The 8,187-nt window shown below is 35.4% G+C and overlaps 1 non-coding gene across 1 annotated transcript; it reads left to right on the forward strand.

The window, feature by feature from the left end:
* Window positions 1-7,649: 7,649 nt before the first annotated feature.
* On the forward strand, window positions 7,650-7,790 carry LOC131834882 (U4 spliceosomal RNA). Its single transcript, XR_009354984.1, has one exon. It is a non-coding gene; the product is annotated as a U4 spliceosomal RNA (small nuclear RNA).
* The last annotated feature ends 397 nt before the right edge of the window (window positions 7,791-8,187 follow it).

Genomic DNA, 8,187 nt, shown 5'->3' on the forward strand with positions numbered 1-8,187 from the left:
CTGACAAGAAGGGATTTGGAAAACTCTCAGCCAATCCCTATTGTAAACAATAAGAAAGGCTATTCAGGAGAGAATACTAAGGGTATGGCAAAAAGACATTTTGATAACATTAGTTAACCACTTTAACAGAAACCACAAGTTATTGTTCCAGAAAATGAAAGTATGTAGCACTTAGGGATCACCAGCACCTATGGGATCCCAACTCACTGTCTACAACTACCTGGCATGGAGGGATGCCCACCCCAAGTCTGGTGCTAATTTTTAGCTGCCCCAGGTGTAGCTTCAGTAGGTCCCAGTGAAGCACAGGTCACGGTCACCATTCTTCTGGAGACCACAGATGGAAAACTGGTAGTGTCTATGCTATGCCATCTATGCCAGCATGCAGAGTACATGAGCTATGGAAGTATAGTTGCCTCCACCTAGTTTTCAAAGAATACCAAGGCAGAGAGCCCCTGTGCAGCTGTTCCACAAAACTGGCGGGGCAGGGCCACCTGGACCTTTAAGGACCCAAACCCTGTTCAGCAAATCTGAAAAGGCAAAACCACGGCCATTGGACCTTCAGGACAGAGCATTGAGCAAAGGAGGATCATTCTCATGACCTAAGGTCTATTAAAGTTTGCCCATCTTGGTTTTGGATTTACTCAGAACCTGTTACTCCTTTTTTCTTTCCCTGCTCTTCCATTTGGTGGCAATATCTAGCCAATTCCTCTTCCATTACATTTTAGAAGCAAAAAATATATTTGATTTCACAGTTTCACAGCTGCAGAGAAATTTGCCTCAAGCTAAATTGTGCCTTGAGTCTTACCCATATCTGACTTAAATGATATTAAATGAGACTTTGCGTTTAGACTTTGAAATTGATGCTGGAATATTTTAAGACTTTTGAAACTATCCGGATGGAATGAGTATTTTTTGCATGTTAGAATGACATGGAGTTAGGGGGCCAGGGGTGGAATACTTTAAATTTAATGTTTGTATCCCACTCCTGAGAAATTAATATATTGAAGCCTGATCTCCAATGTGAAAAGGTATTTGGAGGTAGGAGCTTTGGGTAATGATTAGTTTGTGAGGGTGTAGCAGTCATGAGTATGATTAATGTTTTATAAAAGAAGCTCTAGAGAGTTCTCTTCCTGCTTCCACCATTTGGTGACACAGTGAGAAGATGGCCATCTATATCACCCTCATCAAAGCAGCCCTTTGAACTGCTTCCCCTTGATATCCAGTGGTATGTTTCAAGTGAGTTGCCAATGAGATTTCCTGTGTGCCAATCGTTGGTTCCCAGCCTCACTGTGCTAGCAATTCAAAAGGGTATTATTTCCTGTTTGTCTGTACTAGCTAGCCATGGTTTTCTTTTGAACTCTGATTTTTCCTGCTTTCTCAATAACTGTGGACAAGATCTGACCTAGATTACCCCACCCCACTTTTTAGGGTATTCTCCCTCAGCCCCAGGATGGGTATTCTTTAGATTACCTTTTTATCCTTTATAGAAAATCCCTGTTTATCATTAATGATTCTTTATATTGAACACTCTCTTTTCAGAGTACTGTGTGGTTTCTGTCTTCTGATTGGATCTTGACTACCAGGGGAGGAATAAATATTGAAATTTTGTCTATGTCCTCTGCATTACCAAGTGGAATTTCTGTAAGTGAAATATATCAACCTGGGAAGTTTGTCTCTTAATATATTCTTTTTTCTGAAATAACATCCCAAAGGAATTCATCAAGCAGTGAATGTTAAGGGATAACCATATAATAATATAGTTAATGCCCATAGCAATTATATTTATAATTGAAACTTTCAAACTTAAAACTTTTAAATGTTAAAATGAGAATTTTTTTCTTCATATTTAGAATACAAGACAAAGTTCACACCACCTAAATTTCTAGATAGTCATAAGTGTTAGACATGATTTTCCAGGCAATTAAAAATAACTTTCATGTGGACTGATCAAATAGAAAATTGCAAAGGTTGATTAATAATAATTAGTAGTTAAAATTGATTAATAGTAAATAGTAAAAGTAATAATAATAATAAAACATTTATATAATTTTCTTGGCAGTACAATTTTATCACATATATTTGGCATCACCATTAATATTATCTTTCGTATTTTTCATGAAAAATTATTCTCCTTTTGGAAATAGGTACCTAATTTTACCTATGTTCTATTGTAAGGCAACCAAGAATATCAAAATTGTATACATAGTTTGGAAATGCAAAGTAAGAACAATACTTATGTTAGTAAAAATAGAAAAAAAAATTACTGCTATGTACTTCCCAAGTTTTATCAGTTTTTTTGTGTGGCTAAAGTTCTGGGCAATAGGTCAGTAGGGGTTGCTGAACACAGTGTTTTTCTGACAATGTAATCTTTTCTAGCTTGTTATTAATTTTTCTATTCTTTTCTGGTAATACAGCGGGGGCTAAAAGGAAAAACCAGAAAGAAAAAAGAGAAAAATTAAAGGACTTAATGTATTGATGAACCAGTGAAGTGACTAATTTTTCCCTTGTTAGTTGAGGATATTTACTTTGTTTCCATTACACCCAACTTGATGCAATTCTGAATTAATACAGTTAAATACCATAACGGAAATCATGGCAAACTCTAGGTCATTAGAAAATTACTAACATTGAAGGTACATATTGTGTCTTTCAAACTTGGTTGCACATTAAAATCATCTGGGAGTTTAAAAAACAACAGTAGGAACAACTAGTGTGGGGATATTAACCACCATTTTCTAAAAAAAAACTGTTTTTCCTCAAAATGTTGAAAATAGAACTGCCCTATGACCCAGCAATTGCACTACTGGGTATTTACCCTAAAGATACAAACGTAGTGATCCGAAGGGGCACGTGCACCCGAATGTTTATAGCAGCAATGTCCACAATAGCCAAACTATGGAGAGAACCTAGATGTCCATCAACAGATGAATGGATCAAGAAGATGTGGTATAGGGACGCCTGGGTGGCTCAGTTGGTTAAGCAGCTGCCTTCGGCTCAGGTCATGATCCCAGCATCCTGGGATAGAATCCCACATCGGGCTCCTTGCTCGGCAGGGAGCCTGCTTCTCCCTCTGCCTCTGCCTGCCATTCTGTCTGCCTGTGCTCGCTCTCTCCCCTCTCTCTCTCTGATAAATAAATTCCTTTTAAAAAAAAATGTGGTATATATACACAATGGAATACTATGCAGCCATCAAAAGAAATGAAATCTTGCCATTTGCGACAACATGGATGGAACTGGAGCGTATCATACTTAGCAAAATAAGTCAAGCAGAGAAAAACAACTATCATATGATCTCCCTGATATGAGGAAGTGGTGATGCAACATAGGGGCTTAAGTGGGTAGGAGAAGAATAAATGAAACAAGATGGGATTGGGAGGGAGACAAACCATAAGTGACCCTTAATCTCACAAAACAAACTGAGGGTTGCTGGGGGCATGGGGGTTGGGAGAAGGGGGTGGGATTATGGACATAGGGGAGGGTATGTGCTTTGGTGAGTGCTGTGAGGTGTGTAAACCTGGCGATTCACAGACCTGTACCCCTGGGGATAAAAATATATTATACGTTTATAAAAAATAAAAAATTAAAACTTAAAAAAAAAAGAGAAACAAGAAAAATAAACTTCTTGGACATGTGAAGATAAAATGAAGAGGCTGCTGTGTACAGTCTAAGAACTGTTTTTTTGTTGTTTTTTGTTTTTTTTTTAACCAGACACCAAATCTGCTGGCACCCTGAACTTGACTTCTTGGCCTCCAGAGTTGTGAGAGATAAATATTTAATGTTTATGCCACACAAAGAAAAAAAAAAAAAAAACAAAAAACAAAAAAAAAAAAACTGTTTTTTTGGCAAAGTCCATTAATAGGTATTTTTGAAAGCTCTCCAGAGTTTAATTTTCAACCAATGTATAGCCATATTGGTATTATTTTCTGAATAAATCTTTGTGGATCGATTATGTTGCTTCTGAATACTAGACTGAGGTACAGAAAGGTTAAGGTACATCAATGAATTCATTCTGAGAAATTTCTTTCCAGTATGATTTAAAAATGTTGGCATTGGTTATATGTGTTTCATCAAAAACAAGTATTCAGCAGAAAAAAAAAAAAAAACTTAAGCTTCTTTAACTTACTATCTCAATTTTTCATTTATCTGGCATTATTTTTCACCATGAAAATATCCTTTTTCCCCAATAATGGCTGGTTTATTATAAGTTCTAAATTCATTGTAGTGAAAAAAACTATGCCTGGAATGGAAGTGTCAGCTTCTAAATTGTTTCTGTGTCATTTCTGGATTTGGAATCATAACAGTGTAGAATCCACTACCAAATGTATAGCATTGCATTTTCTAACATACAATGATTAGGTACCTCCTTGTGGATATCTTAGTGCATTTAATAGAGTCAAAATGATTAAAGTCACTTGTTTTGAATGGCTCACTTTCCTTACATATTTTTTTTTTTCATGTTAGCAACTTCAGTAAGATTTTTGGTCCATCTCAATATGCACCTGATTAACCATCTGGATTTCACCTGCTTTGGAATCTTCCTGACATTAGAAATGCAAAGGCTTCTTAGAAGTCCTAGGAGAGTTGGTTGCAGGTAATGACAACTAAAAAGTGGGAAGCTAGGTGGACTGATAATCAGATGGCTCTGGCAGTCTATTCTCAGCCAGATGGAGATCAACAAGTTTTAATTATAAAGTCAATGTCTCCTAAATTTTTAAGGACACTATATTTTTTTTACATAGTAGACTATCTTCTGTATTGATGCTAAAGATAAAGTATTTAAAAATAACTAAACATTTACTTTAGATATTAAAGGACACCTACCTTTGAATCATCTCAGGGACATTATAGAAATTCTGGGCAACATATAGGGTGATCCAACGTCAACCAAATTATCAATACATAGGGGAATAATGTCATCATTCATGCAATATCAAGTTACACTGACATTACACTGACAAGTTAATTAACAAAATATTGAGCTTTATATATTTGACATATATTCAGTCTATAAGGATTTTGCTTTGATAACTAGAAAAGCAGGCAGCACACTTTTTGTTTGAGCAGAAGCTTTAATAAGTCAAATTATACTGTATGATGAACTTTAAAAGTGCTACTACATGTTTGGTCAGGTCAAGAGGGTTGTCTCAACTAATATATTATAAAACTATAAAAGTAGCTTCTTGGAATACAATATTTAACTGAATTTGGTATGTTAAAGTAATAGATAAAAGAACTGAGTAAAGATCTCTCTCTCTGTCCTGCACACACACACACACACACACACACACACACACACACACATATTTTCTCTCACACACCCACATATACACACACAGATCAAATCTTGAGCCAAAACATTAAAAACATTAAACTTTCTTGCTCGGGGAATAACATAACATAAACAGTCACTGCTCGGTGGAAAGACATTAAATAAACCAATACAGAAGGTGCAGTTAAGAGGAGCAAAATGGAGGTGTCTGGGTGGCTCAGTGGGTTAAAGCCTTTGACTTCGGCTCAGGTCATGATTTCAGGGTCCTGAGATCGAGTCCCACATCAGGCTCCCTGCTCAGCGGGGAGCCTGCTTCTCCCCCCTCTCTGCCTACTTCTCTGCCTACTTGTGATCTCTGTTTGTCAAATAAATAAATAAAATCTTCAAAAAAAAAAAAGAAAACAAGTGGAGCAAAATGTTGAGTTAATGAATGCAGGGAGCAGTTAAATTTGTGAAAAAAAATATATAGAATGGCAAGAATTGGGCTCAGAGATATGGGGTGAGGTTTGGAGAAAGAAAACAATTATCATCCAGTTACATATATAAAACAGGTGTACAAAGGAAGATAGAATACAATACTAATATTATAAATTAGTGAATGTCATAAAGGAATAAAAAGTATTTTAGCTTTGAGCTCAAGAGGTTGAGACAGAGGATAATTTGGTGGGTGCAGGTGTTAATTAATGAATAGAAGGTATATTAAGAGAAAGAAGGAGATGCTATAAGCATAACTGTATAACATGAAAGCTGCAGGTGTGGTGTGATAGTTCTTTCACGCTTTTAATAAGTTAAGGATTTCTATATTGTGATAGGCCATCCACTTAAGCAGCTCATCATGAAACATCAGAAGTCCAAGGAGAGAATGAGCACCTGCCTAATGAGCCAGAGCAATTGAACCAACCCTTGTTATCCATGAGGAAAGTAGACTAAAGGAAACAATTAAGAAATCCCTTTCCTTATACAAAAGAACCAATTAGAAATGAAAAATTCAATAACTGACACAGAAAATACACCAGAGGTAATCAGTAGCAGATCAGAGTATGCAAAGGAATGGATCAGTGATCTGGAAGACAGGGTTATGGAAGCCAGCCAAGCTGAACAGCACACAGAAAAAAGAATTTAAAAAATGAGAATAGGTTAAGAGAATTCAGTGAAATCAAGTGGAATAACATGTGCGTTATAGGGATCCCAGAAAGTAAAGAGAGAGTAGGGCTTAGAGAATTTATTTGAATAAATTTTCAAATTTATTAGGAATTAGGAATTTAGTAGGAATAATAACTTAAAACTTCCTCAATCTGGGGAAGGAAACAAACATTCAGGTCCAGGAAACACAAAAAGCCCCTAAGAAGAAGAAGCCCAAAGTGTCAACAATAAGACACATAATAATTAAAATGCAAAAAGGATTGATAAAGAGAGAATTTTATTTTTAAAAAGTTTTTATTAATTTATTTGAGAGAGAGAATGAAAGAGACAGAGAGCATGAGAAGAAGGAGGGTCAGAGGAAGAAGCAGACTCCCTGACAACCAGGGAGCCTGATGTGGGACTCCATCACAGGACTCCAGGATCATGACCTGAGCTGAAGGCAGTCGCTTAACCAACTGAGTCACCCAGGTTTACCAAAGAGAGAATTTTAGAAGAGAAAAGAGTTACATACAAGGGAAACCACAGAAAGTTATAAGTTGTTTTTATTTTTTTTTTCACCAGAAATTTTACAGACCAGAAGAAAGTGGCATGATTTGAAATGAAAAACAAAAAACAAAACAAAGCAAAAACAAACCCTGCAAATGAGAATACTCTAGTTGGCAAGATTATCATTCAGAATAGAAAGAGGTAAAGAGTTTCCCAGAAAAACAAAAGGAAAAGAGTTCACACCACTAGAGAAGACTTATAAGAAATGGTAAAGGGAATCATTGAGTATAAAGGAAAGGCCAGAATCAGGAGTAGGAAAATTAAGAAAGAAAGAAAAAAAAAAAGATAGGTAAATGCAAACATATAATAAAAGTAGTAATCACTTATGAAACCTGTATGGAGGTTAAAATGCAAAGCAGTAAAATCATCTTACCTACAAAAATCAATCAAGGAAAGGGAATAAAAATTTAGTGTTTTTAGAATGGGTTAAAACTTAAGTGACCAATTTAAGTTGGGTTCAACTTAATATAGACCACTATATGCATATGATGTTATATATGAACCTAACGGTAACTGCAAATTCAAAACCTATAATAGGTACATCAAAACTCAGAAAAAGAGAAAGAAAAGAAAAGCATCCAAATATAACACTGTGGAAAGCAACCAAACCATAAAGGAAGAGAGAAAGAGAAGAAAAGATCAGAGACAACCTACAAAAACAACAAAAAACATGTATCAAAATGGCATAAATAGCTTTGCACAGTGGTAGTATCGTAGTCAATGAAGTTTATCCGAGGCGTGATTATTGCTAATTGAAAATGGCATAAATACATACTTATTAATAACTACTCTGAATGTAAATGGAATAAATATTACACTCAAAAGACAGAGTGACTTAATGGTTAAAAAAAAAAAAAACTACTGTCTACATGAAATTCATTTCATACCTAAGAACATAAATGGATGGAAAGTGAAGGGACAGAAAAATATTTGACATACAAATGAAAGTGAAAAGGAAGCTGGGGTAGCTTGTATAGGACAAAATAAACTTTCAAACAAAAACCGTAATGAGGCAAATATTAAAAAAAAGATATTATAAAATGATAAAGGGAACAATTCAATAAGAAGATATGATGTCTATATATATCTATGCACCCAGCACTGGAACAAGAAAATACATACTGCAATTATTAACAGTAGTAAAGAAATTGAATGTAATACAATAAAAGTAGGGAAAGTGATCACTGCAGTTACATCAATAGATCAATCATTCAGGCCAAAATCTAGTA

The sequence above is a fragment of the Mustela lutreola genome, chromosome 6 (assembly GCF_030435805.1).
Source record: "Mustela lutreola isolate mMusLut2 chromosome 6, mMusLut2.pri, whole genome shotgun sequence".
Lineage (NCBI taxonomy): Eukaryota > Metazoa > Chordata > Mammalia > Carnivora > Mustelidae > Mustela > Mustela lutreola.